The sequence below is a fragment of the Mytilus galloprovincialis genome, chromosome 10, assembly GCF_965363235.1.
Source record: "Mytilus galloprovincialis chromosome 10, xbMytGall1.hap1.1, whole genome shotgun sequence".
In the NCBI taxonomy this organism is placed as follows: domain Eukaryota; kingdom Metazoa; phylum Mollusca; class Bivalvia; order Mytilida; family Mytilidae; genus Mytilus; species Mytilus galloprovincialis.
Window position 1 is genome coordinate 24,248,025 of NC_134847.1, and position 16,214 is coordinate 24,264,238.

Below are 16,214 nucleotides of genomic sequence, written 5' to 3' on the forward strand. Positions count from 1 at the left end.
ACAAGTCTGGTACTATACACATTCTCGGTTTTCAAATACATTTTATTTAAGAATCTTTCAAAATAATTTATAGGCTTAAACAAAATAAACAATATATTCATATTGCTGATAACCTAGACATCATATTTTATTTTCATTAACATAATAAACATGCATACAAGTTTAGCAAATATAGCATACGTCATAACACATAAAGAAAACTCTAAAAAAGTAATGCACCATGTTTAAAATAACATGACAAAAATCTGCATCATGACAAAAAATACAAAATATATTGTAACTTGTAGTGTTATGTCACTGTAGTACATCTTTGAATCTGCATCATAAGTAAGGTATAATGAGAAATATATTAGTCTTAACTACACTACAATAATAACAAACACAAAGCAATGCATTTAGCCGTGCAGACTAACAGAGCCGGCGTTTAATGTATATTTATATTATAAATCATGACATATATGAAATACAAATACATTCCAAATGAGTACACAGAAAGAATAAACATCTGAAACAAGTTTAGTCTGAATCAATAAGAGCCCATATCTCTATGTATGTATTTATGTATATATCCGTCTTTAACGTAACCTCACCGCCCAGGAAAAACCATCAAAAACTTTACTAAAGAAATTGATATGGAAACCTGTGTTCGGAGCAAGTGCAAGGCACGCCTCGGGACATTGATGCCAAACTCCATCACAAGAAAAAACAGCAAAATAATATACAATATAAGTTTTATAGTGTCATGAACGTCTGTGGCTAGAATGATTTTCAAACACAAGAAAATTAAAAACCCGCTTTCACCTTATTAACATAATAATACTTATTGACACAATCCAAATGATTGGTCCACGTGTAGAACTACACTTTACAAAACCCGCCAAAAACATACTGTTCTTATAAAACATTCCTTTTAGACAACATTTTCCCGCTATACTCCGAAACGCGGGAAAATTATACATTTCTACAATATAAATGTTTTGTTGATTCATTTCAATTTCCTGGATACCAGTTCTGTGGGTTTGTTATAAAAATACTTGATAGCTGACAAATTCCAGTACATGCAACTCTGCTTGCACCTTTATGTGTGAGGCATGTACAAATATTGATTGTGAAATGGGTCTGTTATAAAAAGAAAGTTGATAGCTGACTCTGTCCAGTACATGCAACTCTGTTTGCACCTTTTTGTGTGAGGCATGTACAAATATTGATTGAGATATAAAAAAACATTTAATATATCAATACATTTAGTAGGATGTCTACAGGGTCCAGTAGACTATACTTCATTATCTAACCAATAAGGGAATTAACCTTGTTAGCCATCAGTGATTTTGCACATCCATGTTACCAAATGAAGCAAAAATTTATATTTAGGAATTGTTTTCACTTGTGCTTAAATTAAGTACATAAATTTTCTTATTTTTAAAATTCCATCCATCAAAATGTGTCAGTTGCAATTTGAATTTTATTTCCAAAATGTGTCAGTTACAATTTGAATTCTATTTCCAAAATGTGTCAGTTACAATTTGAATTCTATTTCCAAAATGTGTCAGTTACAATTTGAATTCAATTTCCAAAATGTGTCAGTTACAATTTGAATTCAATTTCCAAAATGTGTCAGTTACAATTTGAATTATATTTCCAAAATGTGTCAGTTACAATTTGAATTCTATTTCCAAACTGTCAGTTACAATTTAAATTCTATTTCCAAAATGTGTCAGTTAAAATTTGAATTCGATTTCCAAAATGTGTCAGTTACAATTTGAATTCAATTTTCAAAATGTGTCAGTTACAATTTGAATTCTATTTCCAAAATATGTCAGTTACAATATGAATTTTCCATTTCCAAAAATTATGAATTAAAAAGTTTAAATAGTTCAAATGTTCATGCAATAAATTTAATATGGTTTCTTTTTCAATGAAAATAAAATATCAAATATATATCATTTCAGAATTACATTGCGAGATTGCGAGTTCCCTTTGAATGACAAAACCATATCCTGAAGACATAGAAACTACTGATTCCGCCATAGAAAAAACAAGAAACACACCAATAGGAACTACCTCAGTAACTCAGAACCAACTATGTTAAATGTTAGTGAAGATGCAGCGCTGCAATCAAGTGTATTTCTGAAATGATTATTTGATATTTGCTTAGCCCACCACAAAACTTTTAAGATATACATTAAAGGAGCATGAACTAAACTATTAGTTTAATAGAATTTTAATTGTGTTGATAAAAATTAGAAATAATTTTAACAAAATTACTTTCTTTTTGTTTTTATCTTACAAAAACAATGATGGATATACAAGAAAAAAACCAAATGATTAAGTTATTGTTTGGGTGTTCCAATCGATTACTCAAAAGATATCCATTTGTACAAAAAAAGGAACATACACAATATTTTAATTTCTTCATCAGTAGATATGGTAACTTGTTAAATTTAAACATTGTTTCCATTTTAGGCATTTTAAGATCCTATAAAGAGCTGGTATTAACTGCAACCAACACCATTGTCCAACTGATCTTTTGGCTATACATCATTTTCTAATTTCAAAAATTGAAGTTGCTGGCAAACCAGAAGAATGTGATATATATATTTTGAACAGAAATGATTGAAACTCAACATGAATTTCAAACAATCTTAATAGTCATATTGTTCCAATTACCTTAAAAATAAATTCAGGTAAATATGTACATATCTTATAAAATTGACAATCAGAACCTACTTTTAAAAATAAGAATATTGAAGATTTTTTTACAGTGCATCCTCAATTGTGCATGTTAATATTTCGTTGAAGACATATTGAGGGCACTTAACAAATTATCATATGATATTATGAACATTACAGAATTTTATTATCTAAATCTATAAACAATATTATTAGATTTCCCAAAGCAATAAACTGTCTCATCACAACAATCAGTTCAACATGTTTGGCTGCCTAACTGCACCTGCTACGACTGAAACATCATCTGTTTAAGTTGAATCTGTAACAAAAACAATTTGGAAATTAATGTGATGGATGTTTTATGTTAAATCCTAAATTGGAGACAGGTATATTTTTAACAATCTCTATACATTCTGATAAAAATATACTTCACATGAATAAATCTGAATGAAAGAAAAATTTAAGACCAATGTCTGTTATAAAGCTTACTTCAGTGCCCTCAAATACCTACATGTAAGCTCAGTTTATTGTTTCCAGCAAAAATTGTTTTATTAACTAATAAACGTAGACATATTTTTGAGAAATATTGTTATGAACAAATACTTACATGCAACTTTTCCTAAATGTGCTTTCTACAATAGAAGCATCTTTCATGGTATAGGAGTGTTACATATTGAGGCTGTATCTGTAACAAAAACAAAAAACATACATAATTTAATTTCAGTTTTAAAAAAGACTATTTCCAGTTGCAAACCACTTAAGAAATTAAGGGAGTTCGCTTCTCAGTTTCAAAGTAATTAACTTTTCAAAACACTAGTTTATATAGATAGGGAATTAATAAATGAATCCAAAGAGCAAAAAAAATATATAGGTCACCGTGCTTGTTTTTGAGATAAAAGCCATTGAAATTTTGGCGGGAAATATTCTCTCTCGACTTTTCATAGCTTTATCATTGACAAGTTGAAGTTCTCAAAAACTGTTAAAAAGTAATTAAAATTTTATAAGATTTTTACAGATGGCTTATCATTATACATATAAAAGATTAACAAAAAGAAAAATGGGGGTCACCGGGCAAATTTTATCAAGGCATTCAAATGGATAAAACCAGAGGATTCCGAAAATCTGACTAAAAATCTAAAACATGACAAGCCAGCTTCCTTAATGTGATGCATGTTTAATGCCAATTCTGAAATTAGAGACTAGACAAAGTAGTTTTACTATCACTGAGCATTCTTATTAAAATATACATCATTACAGTAAATAATTTAATAAAAGAAATGTAGGACCAATTTGTAATAAAGTTTCAAACTGTTGTTCCTGGAAAAACTTTTGTTTTATTATTTCAGAACAATTGAAATGACCAAATACCTACATGTAACTCATTCTAATGTGTTAAACTACAATGTGAGCATCTTTCATGGTAAAGGAGTGCCAACATATTTAGGCTGCATCTGCAACAGAAAAAAAAATTATAAATTTGTTGCAGTTTCAAAATCAAGAGGATTTGCTTTTGTAAATCAATTCAAAAATCAATGTGATGCATGCATGTTTTAAGTCAAATCCTAAATTGGAAATTTATATTTGCAATTAGTGATATTCTTATTAAAAAATAAAAATAGTTTTAGACCAATTTGTTATATAGTTTCAATCTGGTATTTCACTTACTGAAAATTTATTTTTAATACCTAACAAATAGAAACATAGTTTAAAGAGAAATACTTACATGTGATGTATCCGTGACGTATCCTAATGCACTATCTACAATGAAACTATCTGCATTGGCGAGGAGTAACATATATAGGCTGCATCTGTAACAAAAAAAAAGTTTTAAATTGGTATTTTTAATTAAAGAATATTTGCTGTTCATTCAATTCAGAGATTATAGTGGCGAATATTTTATGTCAAATCCTAAATTTGAGATAAGCATATTAACACTAACTTTACATTCTTATTGAAATAAACCTTACTATAGTAAATATTGGAAAAAGAAATGTAAGACCAATTTGTTATTAAATTTCAAGCTGTTCCATGGAAAAACTGATTTTCATTACCAAACACATAATTATTATAATAGTTAAAAGTACAATTACAATAACCAAATACATACATGTCAATAATCCTCAAGTGTTGTATACCATGTAAGCATCTTCATTGTCTAGGAGTATAACATATTTAGAATGTATCTGTTAAAAAAATAAATTCTAAATTAGTAATAGCTTTAAATAGAGAAAATTGATAGTTGCAATTTATTCAAAATTAATATGATGCATTTTTCTTTAAAATCCTCATTTGGAGACAAGTATATAGCAGAGATGGGTCCGATTACTTTCAATGCAATTGATTAAATTACAATTACTTTGTCATTTGTACGATTAAATTAAATTAATGATTACATCATTTCTGAAAGTATCTGATTAAATTAATGATTACATTGGCAAAGTAATCATGATTACATCCGATTACAATGAATTTAAAAACAAAACATTTTGAATGATGTGAATGAATAAACGTTCATAACTATAGCATTTTTTGAGAAAGTATTTAATTTGGTTCAATTATAAAATGATAACTTCAAATTAAACTTCATTTATTTAAATAAACACAAAATTTCACTACATATATATTCATTACACTTTATCACCAATGATCTCTGAATTAATTTAAATTAAATTTAATAACGATATATCATAATCAAGAGTTTTTTTGTTTGTCTTCTGACCTCTTTCATAATTTATATGTATTCTAAGTTGCAGTTTATGGAAGTTTAAATGTGGATGAAATAAAGTTACCAGTTAAAACTAAGTTAAATTTTAAAAGAAATGTTTAATCAAATTGTAAACAATATGTAAGTACTAAAAATCATTGCATTTTACATGTCCAGTCCAAATACAAAAAAAAATTAAACAACATATTTGTCCAACTTTTAATTTAGTTTGTGCTAATTAGATAAATTTTTATGTCTGATTTATCTTTTATCATATATATTTCCCTACAGCTATACTCAATTGGTAATTGCAATAAAAACAAACATTAATTAGTCTCCTACCTGTCAATTCAAAGTTGACAAAAATCACAAAAATTAACAAAAGATTATAATTCAGGGTTAAAGAAAAGTATTACTTGAATATATAACAGTTATTATCAAATATTAATATGAAGATCATTATAAAACGATGAATATACATGTATGTACAATATCTTTTACCAAAAAGGTATATAATTGTATTATATGTCTCTGCTTAGGCTAGTCATGATTTTTCAATACTGTAACTTTATTTTTAACTGAAGTAGACATGCTTGAAGTAACCAAACCATTTTAGTATGTTTAAAATTTATCATATATGAATAACAAAGAGGTTCATTTAATGACCAAAAACACAATTTTAGATTTTTTTCATTGTAATCAGAATGTAATCAAAAAGTAATCATGATTACAGGGTATTTTGAAAAGTAATTGATTAAATTAAATTACATGTAATCAGCTTTTTGGCTGATTAATGATTACACTGATTACTTGAAAAATAGTAATCAATTACAGCTGATTAACGATTACAATTACAATTACCCCAAGTCTGGTATATAGACAATTCTATACCTTCTGGTTAAAACATACTACATAACAGTATACATTTGAATAAAAGAAATTTTAAACCAATTTGTAATAAATTCTTATTTTAGCTGTTGTTCTGGGGAAAACTGATATTTGTTTTCCCACACATATAGACATGGTTTAAAGTACAGTTATAAATACCAAATACATACATGCTATACATCCTGATGTGGGATCCATCTACCATGAAACAATCTTCATTGTCCAGTAGCACAACATATGTAGGCTGTATCTGTAACAAAAACAATCTTTATGAATTAGCATCAGCTTTGGATAGACTATTGGTTCTTAAAATCAATTATATAATAAAAGTCGCAGGTATTTTATGTCAAATCCATAATTTGACAAAAGTATGTTAACAATTACAACACATTTTTGTTAAAATATACTACATTAGATTATAAATTTGAATAAAAGAAATATTTAGACTAATTCAAAATATAATTATTTTTTTTGGAGCCGTCATTCCAGGTCAAAACATATTTTCATTCCAGATCACTATAAAACAAGACTGCACACGCTGAAATGTCTTGCCTTCTTTACTAATCATTGATATTATTAAATATAAAACTTTATTACAACTGTCACATAAACTCAACATTAACCAAGAAAACGAAACATTGATCAATGAACCATGAAAATGAGGTCAAGGTCAGATGAACCATGCCAATTACTTATAATAATAACGCCACCGCCGCCGGATCACTATCCCTATGTCGAGCTTTCTACAAAAGTTGCAGGCTCGAAAAAAGTGGAAAACAACATTTTAATAATTTAAAGCGTCTGAATCAAAATTTTAATAAAAGAAATTGATTTAAGACCAAATTTGTCATAAAATTCTAAGCTATTGTTACAGTAAAACATAGTTTCAAGTACAATTTTAATGAGCAAATACTAACATGTGACTCATCCTGGTGCGTTATCTTCCATGAAATCCCTCTCGTTGGAGTGGAACATATATGGGTATCTGTAACAAAAGGAAATTATAAATTAGTATCAGCTTTAAAATGGGGAATATTTTTTGGCTATTGAAATTAATGTGATGTGTTTTATGTCAAATTTTAAATCAGCGACACTTAATTTACAATTACTATCAATTCTAATTAAAAAATGCCGCATTCGAATCGAAATTTTAATAAAAGAAATTGATTTAAGACCAAATTTGTCATAAAATTCTAAGCTATTGTTACAGTAAAACATAGTTTCAAGTACAATTTTAATGAGCAAATACTAACATGTGACTCATCCTGGTGCGTTATCTTACATGAAATCCCTCTCGTTGGAGTGGAACATATATGGGTATCTGTAACAAAAGGAAATTATAAATTAGTATCAGCTTTAAAATGGGGAATATTTTTTGGCTATTGAAATTAATGTGATGTGTTTTATGTCAAATTTTAAATCAGCGACACTTAATTTACAATTACTATCAATTCTAATTAAAAAATGCAGCATTCGAATCGAAATTTTAATAAAAGAAATTGATTTAAGACCAAACTTGTCATAAAATTCTAAGCTATTGTTACAGTAAAACATAGTTTCAAGTACAATTTTAATGAGCAAATACTAACATGTGACTCATCCTGGTGCGTTATCTTCCATGAAATCCCTCTCGTTGGAGTGGAACATATATGGGTATCTGTAACAAAAGGAAATTATAAATTAGTATCAGCTTTAAAATGGGGAATATTTTTTGGCTATTGAAATTAATGTGATGTGTTTTATGTCAAATTTTAAATCAGCAACACTTAATTTACAATTACTATCAATTCTAATTAAAAAATGACGCATTCGAATCGAAATTTTAATAAAATAAATTGATTTAAGACCAAATTTGTCATAAAATTCTAAGCTATCGTTACAGTAAAACATAGTTTCAAGTACAATTTTAATGAGCAAATACTAACATGTGACTCATCCTGGTGCGTTATCTTCCATGAAATCCCTCTCGTTGGAGTGGAACATATATGGGTATCTGTAACAAAAGGAAATTATAAATTAGTATCAGCTTTAAAATGGGGAATATTTTTTGGCTATTGAAATTAATGTGATGTGTCTTATGTCAAATTTTAAATCAGCGACACTTAATTTACAATTACTATCAATTCTAATTAAAAAATGCCGCATTCGAATCGAAATTTTAATAAAAGAAATTGATTTAAGACCAAATTTGTCATAAAATTCTAAGCTATTGTTACAGTAAAATATAGTTTCAAGTACAATTTTAATGAGCAAATACTAACACGTGACTCATTCTGGTGCGTTATCTTCCATGAAATCCCTCTCGTTGGAGTGGAACATATATGGGTATCTGTAACAAAAGGAAATTATAAATTAGTATCAGCTTTAAAATGGGGAAGTTTTTTTGGCTATTGAAATTAATGTGACGTGTTTTATGTCAAATTTTAAATCAGCAACTCTTAATTTACAATTACTATCAATTCTAATTAAAAAATGCCGCATTCGAATCCAAATTTTAATAAAAGAAATTGATTTAAGACCAAATTTGTCATAAAATTCTAAGCTATTGTTACAGTAAAACATAGTTTCAAGTACAATTTTAATGAGCAAATACTAACATGTGACTCATCCTGGTGCGTTATCTTCCATGAAATCCCTCTCGTTGGAGTGGAACATATATAGGTATCTGTAACAAAAGGAAATTATAAATTAGTATCAGCTTTAAAATGGGGAATATTTTTTGGCTATTGAAATTAATGTGATGTGTTTTATGTCAAATTTTAAATCAGCGACATTAAATTAACAATTACTATCAATTCTAATTAAAAAATGCCGCATTCGAATCGAAATTTTAATAAAAGAAATTGATTTAAGACCAAATTGGTCATAAAATTCTAAGCTATTGTTACAGTAAATGGGGAAGTTTTTTTGGCTATTGAAATTAATGTGATGTGTTTTATGTCAAATTTTAAATCAGCGACACTTAATTTACAATTACTATCAATTCTAATTAAAAAATGCAGCATTCGAATCGAACTTTTAATAAAAGAAATTGATTTAAGACCAAATTTGTCATAAAATTCTAAGCTATTGTTACAGTAAAACATAGTTTCAAGTACAATTTTAATGAGCAAATACTAACATGTGACTCATCCTGGTGCGTTATCTTCCATGAAATCCCTCTCATTGGAGTGGAACATATATGGGTATCTGTAACAAAAGGAAATTATAAATTAGTATCAGCTTTAAAATGGGGAATATTTTTGGCTATTGAAATTAATGTGATGTGTTTTATGTCAAATTTTAAATCAGCAACACTTAATTTACAATTACTATCAATTCTAATTAAAAAATGCCGCATTCGAATCGGAATTTTAATAAAAGAAATTGATTTAAGACCAAATTTGTCATAAAATTCTAAGCTATTGTTGCAGTAAAACAGTTTCAAGTACAATTTTAATGAGCAAATACTAACATGTGACTCATCCTGGTGCGTTATCTTCCATGAAATCCCTCTCGTTGGAGTGGAACATATATGGGTATCTGTAACAAAAGGAAATTATAAATTAGTATCAGCTTTAAAATGGGGAATATTTTTTGGCTATTGAAATTAATGTGATGTGTTTTATGTCAAATTTTAAATCAGCGACACTTAATTTACAATTACTATCAATTCTAATTAAAAAATGCCGCATTCGAATCGAAATTTTAATAAAAGAAATTGATTTAAGACCAAATTTGTCATAAAATTCTTAGCTATTGTTACAGTAAAACATAGTTTCAAGTACAATTTTAATGAGCAAATACTAACATGTGACTCATCCTGGTGCGTCATCTTTCATGAAATCCCTCTCGTTGGAGTGGAACATATATGGGTATCTGTAACAAAAGGAAATTATAAATTAGTATCAGCTTTAAAATGGGGAATATTTTTTGGCTATTGAAATAGGTTGAAGTTCCGCCTTTTTGTAAACAGTAATTTGGCAAACAAATCATATCATTAACTGTAACAGTTTCTTTTGAATAACGGTAACAAGCAAAATTCAAAATTTATAACATGACGTTGACCTTCGATCTTGATCTCAATTTCAAGGTCATAGGTCAGTGAACTCAAAACGGAAGGTCAATCACTTGTATTGTTGTGGAGAAATACTGATTTGAAATACATAAGGGGAGAAAACTCCTATAAGGGTTAACCAAAACACTTTGACTGAAATAGGTTGAAGTTGCGCCTTATTGTAAACAGTTATTTGGCAAACATATATCATTTACTGTCACAGTTTCTGTGGAATAATGATAAGAAGCAAAATTTTAAATTTAAAACATGACCTTGACCTTTGACCTTGACTTCGATTTTCTTCAAATGGACCAAGGACTTCATATCAAAAGACTGTAGACGTATGAATTTATCCAACAAATCGCCTATATTAAATTTTCAAAGATGTCTTCTGATCACTCAAGTCAAAATAAACCAAATTATTCTCAAGAGTAGACGAACAATTTGGTGAAAACAGTTTGCTAAAATCTTTTACGGTTTTAGAGATATAGCGATAACAAGAAAAAGGGAACGCGGGGAGATAACTCCTATAAGAATAAGTGTTCGGTCACACAGGGTGAGTTTTGAAACCCTATTACTGTACAACATCATTGGCCAAAAAATCCATTCGATATGTTGTAAGACAAAAAAGCATCTCAGATGGCAGAAGAAAAAAAATAATCAGAAGAAAAACAAAAGGTCTTTCCACGAAAAGTGGAAAGACCTAATTCTAATGACCAAATACTAACTATGCGACTCATCCTGGTGTGTTACCTGCAATTTATACTTATATATAAGTATTGTTTTCACCCCTTTTTGGCCCCCAATTCTAAGCAGTTTGGGCCATAACCACCTAAATCAATTCAAACCTTCCTTTCTAAAATAGAACCTTGTGGCACAATTTCAAAAAGATCCATACACTTACACAAATTATTGTCTCGAAACTAGAAAATTTGGGCCCCTTGTTTCTAAACTATTGAGACAAAAACTCCCAAAATCAATTCCTGTACTGGTTATAAACCTTATGTTAAAATTCTATTGATTTCTATTTACTTATTCATAAGTTATTATGCAGAAACCATCTGTCTTTGGACAACACTGACAACGAAGTGATATCAATATACAACCAATTTTTTTTAAATTTTGGCAGTCATTTAAAAAGGAGCGGTCATAATAGCTGTATCATAAGCATTTTAACCAATTCTCCATATTTGTAATTAAGACAATAGAAGAAATTGATTCAACTGAAAAAACAAAACTTACTTTTAAATCTCTGAAATTTTCTTAAAGGTACAAGTTTTTATCATTAAACAAGAATGTGTCCAAAGTACACGGATGCCTTTACCATGTTCCATGGACCGTGAAACTGGGCAATAATCTAATTTGGCATTAAAATTAGAAAGATTATACTATAGGGAACATATGTACTAAGTTTCAAGTTGATTGGACTTCAATTTTATCAAAAACTACCTTGACCAAAAACTTTAACCTGAAACTCCCACTTTCATTTTCTATGTTTAGTGGACCGTGAAATTGGGGTCAAAAGTCTAATTTGGCTTTAAAATTAAAAAGATCATACCATAAGCAACAAGTTTACTAAGTTTCAAGTTGATTGGACTTCAGCTTCATCAAAAACTACCTTGACCAAAAACTTTAACCTGAACGGACGGACGAACGGAAGCACAGACGGATGGACGGACGGACGAACGGAGCCACAGACCAGAAAACATAATGCCCCTCTACTATCGTAGGTGGGGCATAAAAAATCTTTTTTTTAAGGTAGTCGCTGAACCATGAAAATGAGGTCAAGGACATAAGACAATGTGACCAATGGAAACTTCGCAACATGAGGCATCTATATACAAAGTATGAAGCATACAGGTCTTCCACCTTCTAATATATAAAGCTAACACCGCCACCAGATCAATATCCCTGTCAAATTTTCTGCTACAAAAGTTGCAGGCTCGACAAAAATGATCCATTTTGTTTACAAACATGAACATAGTTTTAAGGAAATACGTACATTATGACTTTGCTATCTGCCATGAATGTGTCTTCTTCGTCAAGGAGGGCAACATAAATTAAAGAAATTTAACAAAAGCTCTTAATTTATATCAGCTTTAAAGAGAAGCTATTTGCTGTTACAATTTTTCAGAATTTTTTACCAGTGAAAATACAGCCAATTATGAAAATCTATTTTGGTGCACCAGCCATTAGCCTTGCTATCAAATTTCACAAATTGGTAAATATTAAAATTAAATTTTCTAAACACTTAAAATTGACAAACTCATTTATACTCTGGAGAAACTATAATAAGTCTTGGGTCAAAGTCAATCCAATGTTTTAATGCATGAACATTTATCAATGCAACTATCAAAAACATGATTTCATCATAACACATCAATATAGAGGTCAATAATGACTGTTTTTTGAAGGAGCTAGTTCCAGTGGTCACTAGTCCCATTTAACTTGGATATTATGTCTAAAGTCTTTAGTCTAGGTGCAGTGTTTGTCTTCAGTCCAAGTGCAGTGTTTGTCTTCAGTCCAGGTGCAGTGTTTGTCTTCAGTCCAGGTCCAGTGTTTGTCTTCAGTCCAGGTGCAGTGTTTGTCTTCAGTCCAGGTGCAGTGTTTGTGCAATACATAGGATCTACAGAGTACAGATGAGTAAAATTATTTTTAATCAAAATTTTCTTCACAAATTTGTAATATATATGGTGTATGACTTAGAATACACTTAGAAGATTAGTGTGCTTATAGGGATTCATGCGGTTACAACTTATTGTTAAAAGAAATGGCATCCAACATCATAACCAGTTTTTGGAAAAATGAAAAGTTATCTGTAATTGATGTAAGCACGACTATGGCTAATGTTATATTGGAAAAGTTTTTGATTTCTTTAAGTTATGTTATCATTTTAAAGAAATGCTGAAAAAAATGTTTATCAAAATTATATTCCAAGAAACAAGATTAAGAGAAGGCATACACATAAATTAGCTCATTTAAATACATATCTTAAATACCGAAATAAATATAACAAGTGAAACTGCGAGCTACTGCTCACTGATGATACCCCCGCCGCAAGTGGATAATATTAATAGTGTAAAAATATGGAAGTGTTCGGTAAACAGGAAGTTGTCGAGTGATGAATCTGAAAACGCATCACACGGTATAGCTGACTTATAAAAATCCTGAAACCAAATTTCAGAAATCCTTGTATTGTAGTTCCTGAGAAAAATGTGACGAAAATTTTCAACTTGGTTATCATGTGTAAAATCATACAAGAGTTCGGTAAACAGGAAGTTGTCAAGTGATGAATCTGAAAACGCATCACACGGTATACCTGACTTATATAAATCCTGAAACCAAATTTCAGAAATCCTTGTATTGTAGTTCCTGAGAAAAATGTGACGAAAATTTTCAACTTGGATATCATGTGTAAAATCATACAAGTGTTCGGTAAACAGGAAGTTGTCGAGTGATGAATCTGAAAACGCATCACACGGTATAGCTGACTTATATAAATCCTGAAACCAAATTTCAGAAATCCTTGGATTGTAGTTCCTGAGAAAAATGTGACGAAAATTTTCAACTTGGCTATCATGTGTAAAATCAGACAAGTGTTCGGTAAACAGGAAGTTGTCAAGTGATGAATCTGAAAACGCATCACACGGTATGGCTGACATATATAAATGTTGATACCAAATTACAGAAAGGGTGGATGTGTAGTTCCTGAGAAAAATGTGACGAAAGTTTCATGGGACGGACTGACTGACGGACTGACGGACTGATGGACGGACGGACTGACGGACGGAGGTAAAACAGTATACCCCTCCTTTTTTAAAGCGGGGGTATAATTAAAAACAATCGTAACTAGTTTAATGCTTTAAAATGGACCTCCTCTGAATGTGATTAGTTATCTCCCTTGGCATACTTCATGAAAACAACTACCAGTCACTTTTCAATAACTTTTTTCATTTCATGGTGATTAAGGAATTGAAATACTGAAGGATTTTTCTTCAGTTAATACTTATATTTAAGTATCTTGTGATATGAATGATGCAACAAAAAACTAATCATCATGTATATATATATATGTTAATACTAATATTCTTAATTACCACACTTTTTTGTTATACATTACCTTTACATTGCTTTCTCTAAACACTAGGTTGTTCAAATTTTCTGCTCTAGTTATTAGATTTCTGTAAAATATCAAATTTGCATATATATAAATATTGGAAAATAAAATTGAGAATGGAAATGGAGAATGTGCCAAAGAGACAACAACCCGACCATAGAAAAGACAACATCAAAAGGTTTGACCAACAGGTCTTCAATGCAGCGAGAAATTCCCGCACCCGGAGGCGTCCTTCAGCTGGCCACTAAACAAATATATATACTAGTTCAGTGATAATGAACGCCATACTAAACTCCAAATTATACACAAGAAACTAAAATTAAAATAATACAAGACTAACAAAGGCCAGAGGCTCCTGACTTGGGACAGGCGCGAAAATGTGGCAGGGTTAAACGTTTATGAGATCTCAACCCTCCCCTATACCTCTAGCCAATGTAGAAAAGTAAACACATAACAATACGCACATTAAAACTCAGTTCAAGAGAAGTCTGAATATATATTTTCTTTGGCCTTACAGTCATGGTTAAAATTAATATTAACAGAAACTTAATTATAAAAGTAAATTTACAGCTACACATCTCAAGAGAATATCACTTAAACATAATTTTCAAGCATCGTAAGGGAGGTAATCAAGTAATCAAACATATATATAACAGTATTCTTTAAATTTCAATTGGAATTAGATGACCTCCTTGACACTGCTTTTAAATTGTCTAAATTGTCATTTAACCAGAAAAACCCTTGTTTCCCCCTTTTTTGCCCCTCATTTATTGAAACAGTTACCACCCTTGTAGCAAGAACTTCAAAACTCTATTCCAGCCTTTCCTTTTAAGTAAGAAACCTTGTAGTATAATTTCAGAGAGATCCATACACTTAAACACAAATTATTGTCTGTAAACTAGAAAATGCTTCTTTTTGGCCCTTGTTTGCATGGCCCCTTATTCCTAAATGATCAGGAATATTAACCCCAACCAGACACTTAGCCTTCCCTTCACTATATGGAACCTTGTGGTAAAATGTCAGAGAGATCCATACAGTTAAACATAAGTAAGTCCCGAAACTTTAAAATGAGACATCTCTCAATCCAAGTCGTAATTTGTAAAAAAAAACAACATTAAATACAATGTGCTCTGGCTCACACCTAACAAGAAGCTAAAATCTTTCAAAAGGGAAAACCAATGCAACAGTCTAATCTATAAAAACAAAAGGCTCTCAAGAGCCTGAATCCCTCACTTGTTTTTCATCAATTTTTAAATGTCAGCAAAATTGATGAACAAATTGTGAAAAATTGTCTTTAAAGGGTAATAACTCCTTAGGGGTCAATTGACAATTTTGGTCATATTTTCTTTTTTGTAGACCTTACTTTGCTGAACATTGTTGCTGTTTACAGGTTATATCTATCTATAATAATATTCACGATTATAACAAAAAAAACTGCATAATTTCCTTATAACTTCAGTGGCAGCAACCCAAAAATGAGTTGTTCGATTCTTCCGAAAATTTCCGGTCCGATAGATCTTGACCAATTGAACAATTTTACCCCATGTCAGATGCTCTCAACAGTTTAGTTTTTGAGATTTAAGCGAAAAACTGCATTTGACCCGTGTTTTATTTTAAGCCATGGCGGCCATGTTTGGTGATGGATCAATATTTCAGATACAATTTATATACTAGATACGGTAAGGAACATTAAGTAAAAGGTATTTGGCCCAGACGTTTCAGAGGAGAAGACATGGATTTTTCTAGCATTCCACAGGGTCCGGTTTTCAGACCCATTCCCAACGGCAAAATCCCTACAT

At 30.1% G+C, this 16,214-nt stretch overlaps 1 long non-coding RNA gene across 9 annotated transcripts in view; it reads right to left on the minus strand.

The window, feature by feature from the left end:
* Nucleotides 1–21: 21 nt before the first annotated feature.
* Nucleotides 22–16,214, minus strand: part of LOC143047225 (uncharacterized) — a 37,072-nt gene continuing 20,879 nt past the window's right edge. The window contains exons 2-18 of one of the 9 annotated variants that reach the window (XR_012969446.1): nt 14,419–14,479; nt 12,301–13,202; nt 10,053–10,120; nt 9,717–9,784; nt 9,384–9,451; nt 8,860–8,927; nt 8,524–8,591; nt 8,188–8,255; nt 7,852–7,919; nt 7,516–7,583; nt 7,180–7,247; nt 6,433–6,512; nt 4,778–4,853; nt 4,394–4,478; nt 4,043–4,121; nt 3,278–3,355; nt 22–2,989 (exon numbers count right to left, since the gene is read on the minus strand). This is a non-coding gene — a long non-coding RNA (uncharacterized LOC143047225). The remainder of the gene's footprint in view (nt 2,990–3,277; nt 3,356–4,042; nt 4,122–4,393; nt 4,479–4,777; nt 4,854–6,432; nt 6,513–7,179; nt 7,248–7,515; nt 7,584–7,851; nt 7,920–8,187; nt 8,256–8,523; nt 8,592–8,859; nt 8,928–9,383; nt 9,452–9,716; nt 9,785–10,052; nt 10,121–12,300; nt 13,203–14,418; nt 14,480–16,214) is intronic. The other 8 variants (XR_012969449.1, XR_012969451.1, XR_012969452.1 and 5 more) reach the window with 8 other exon arrangements.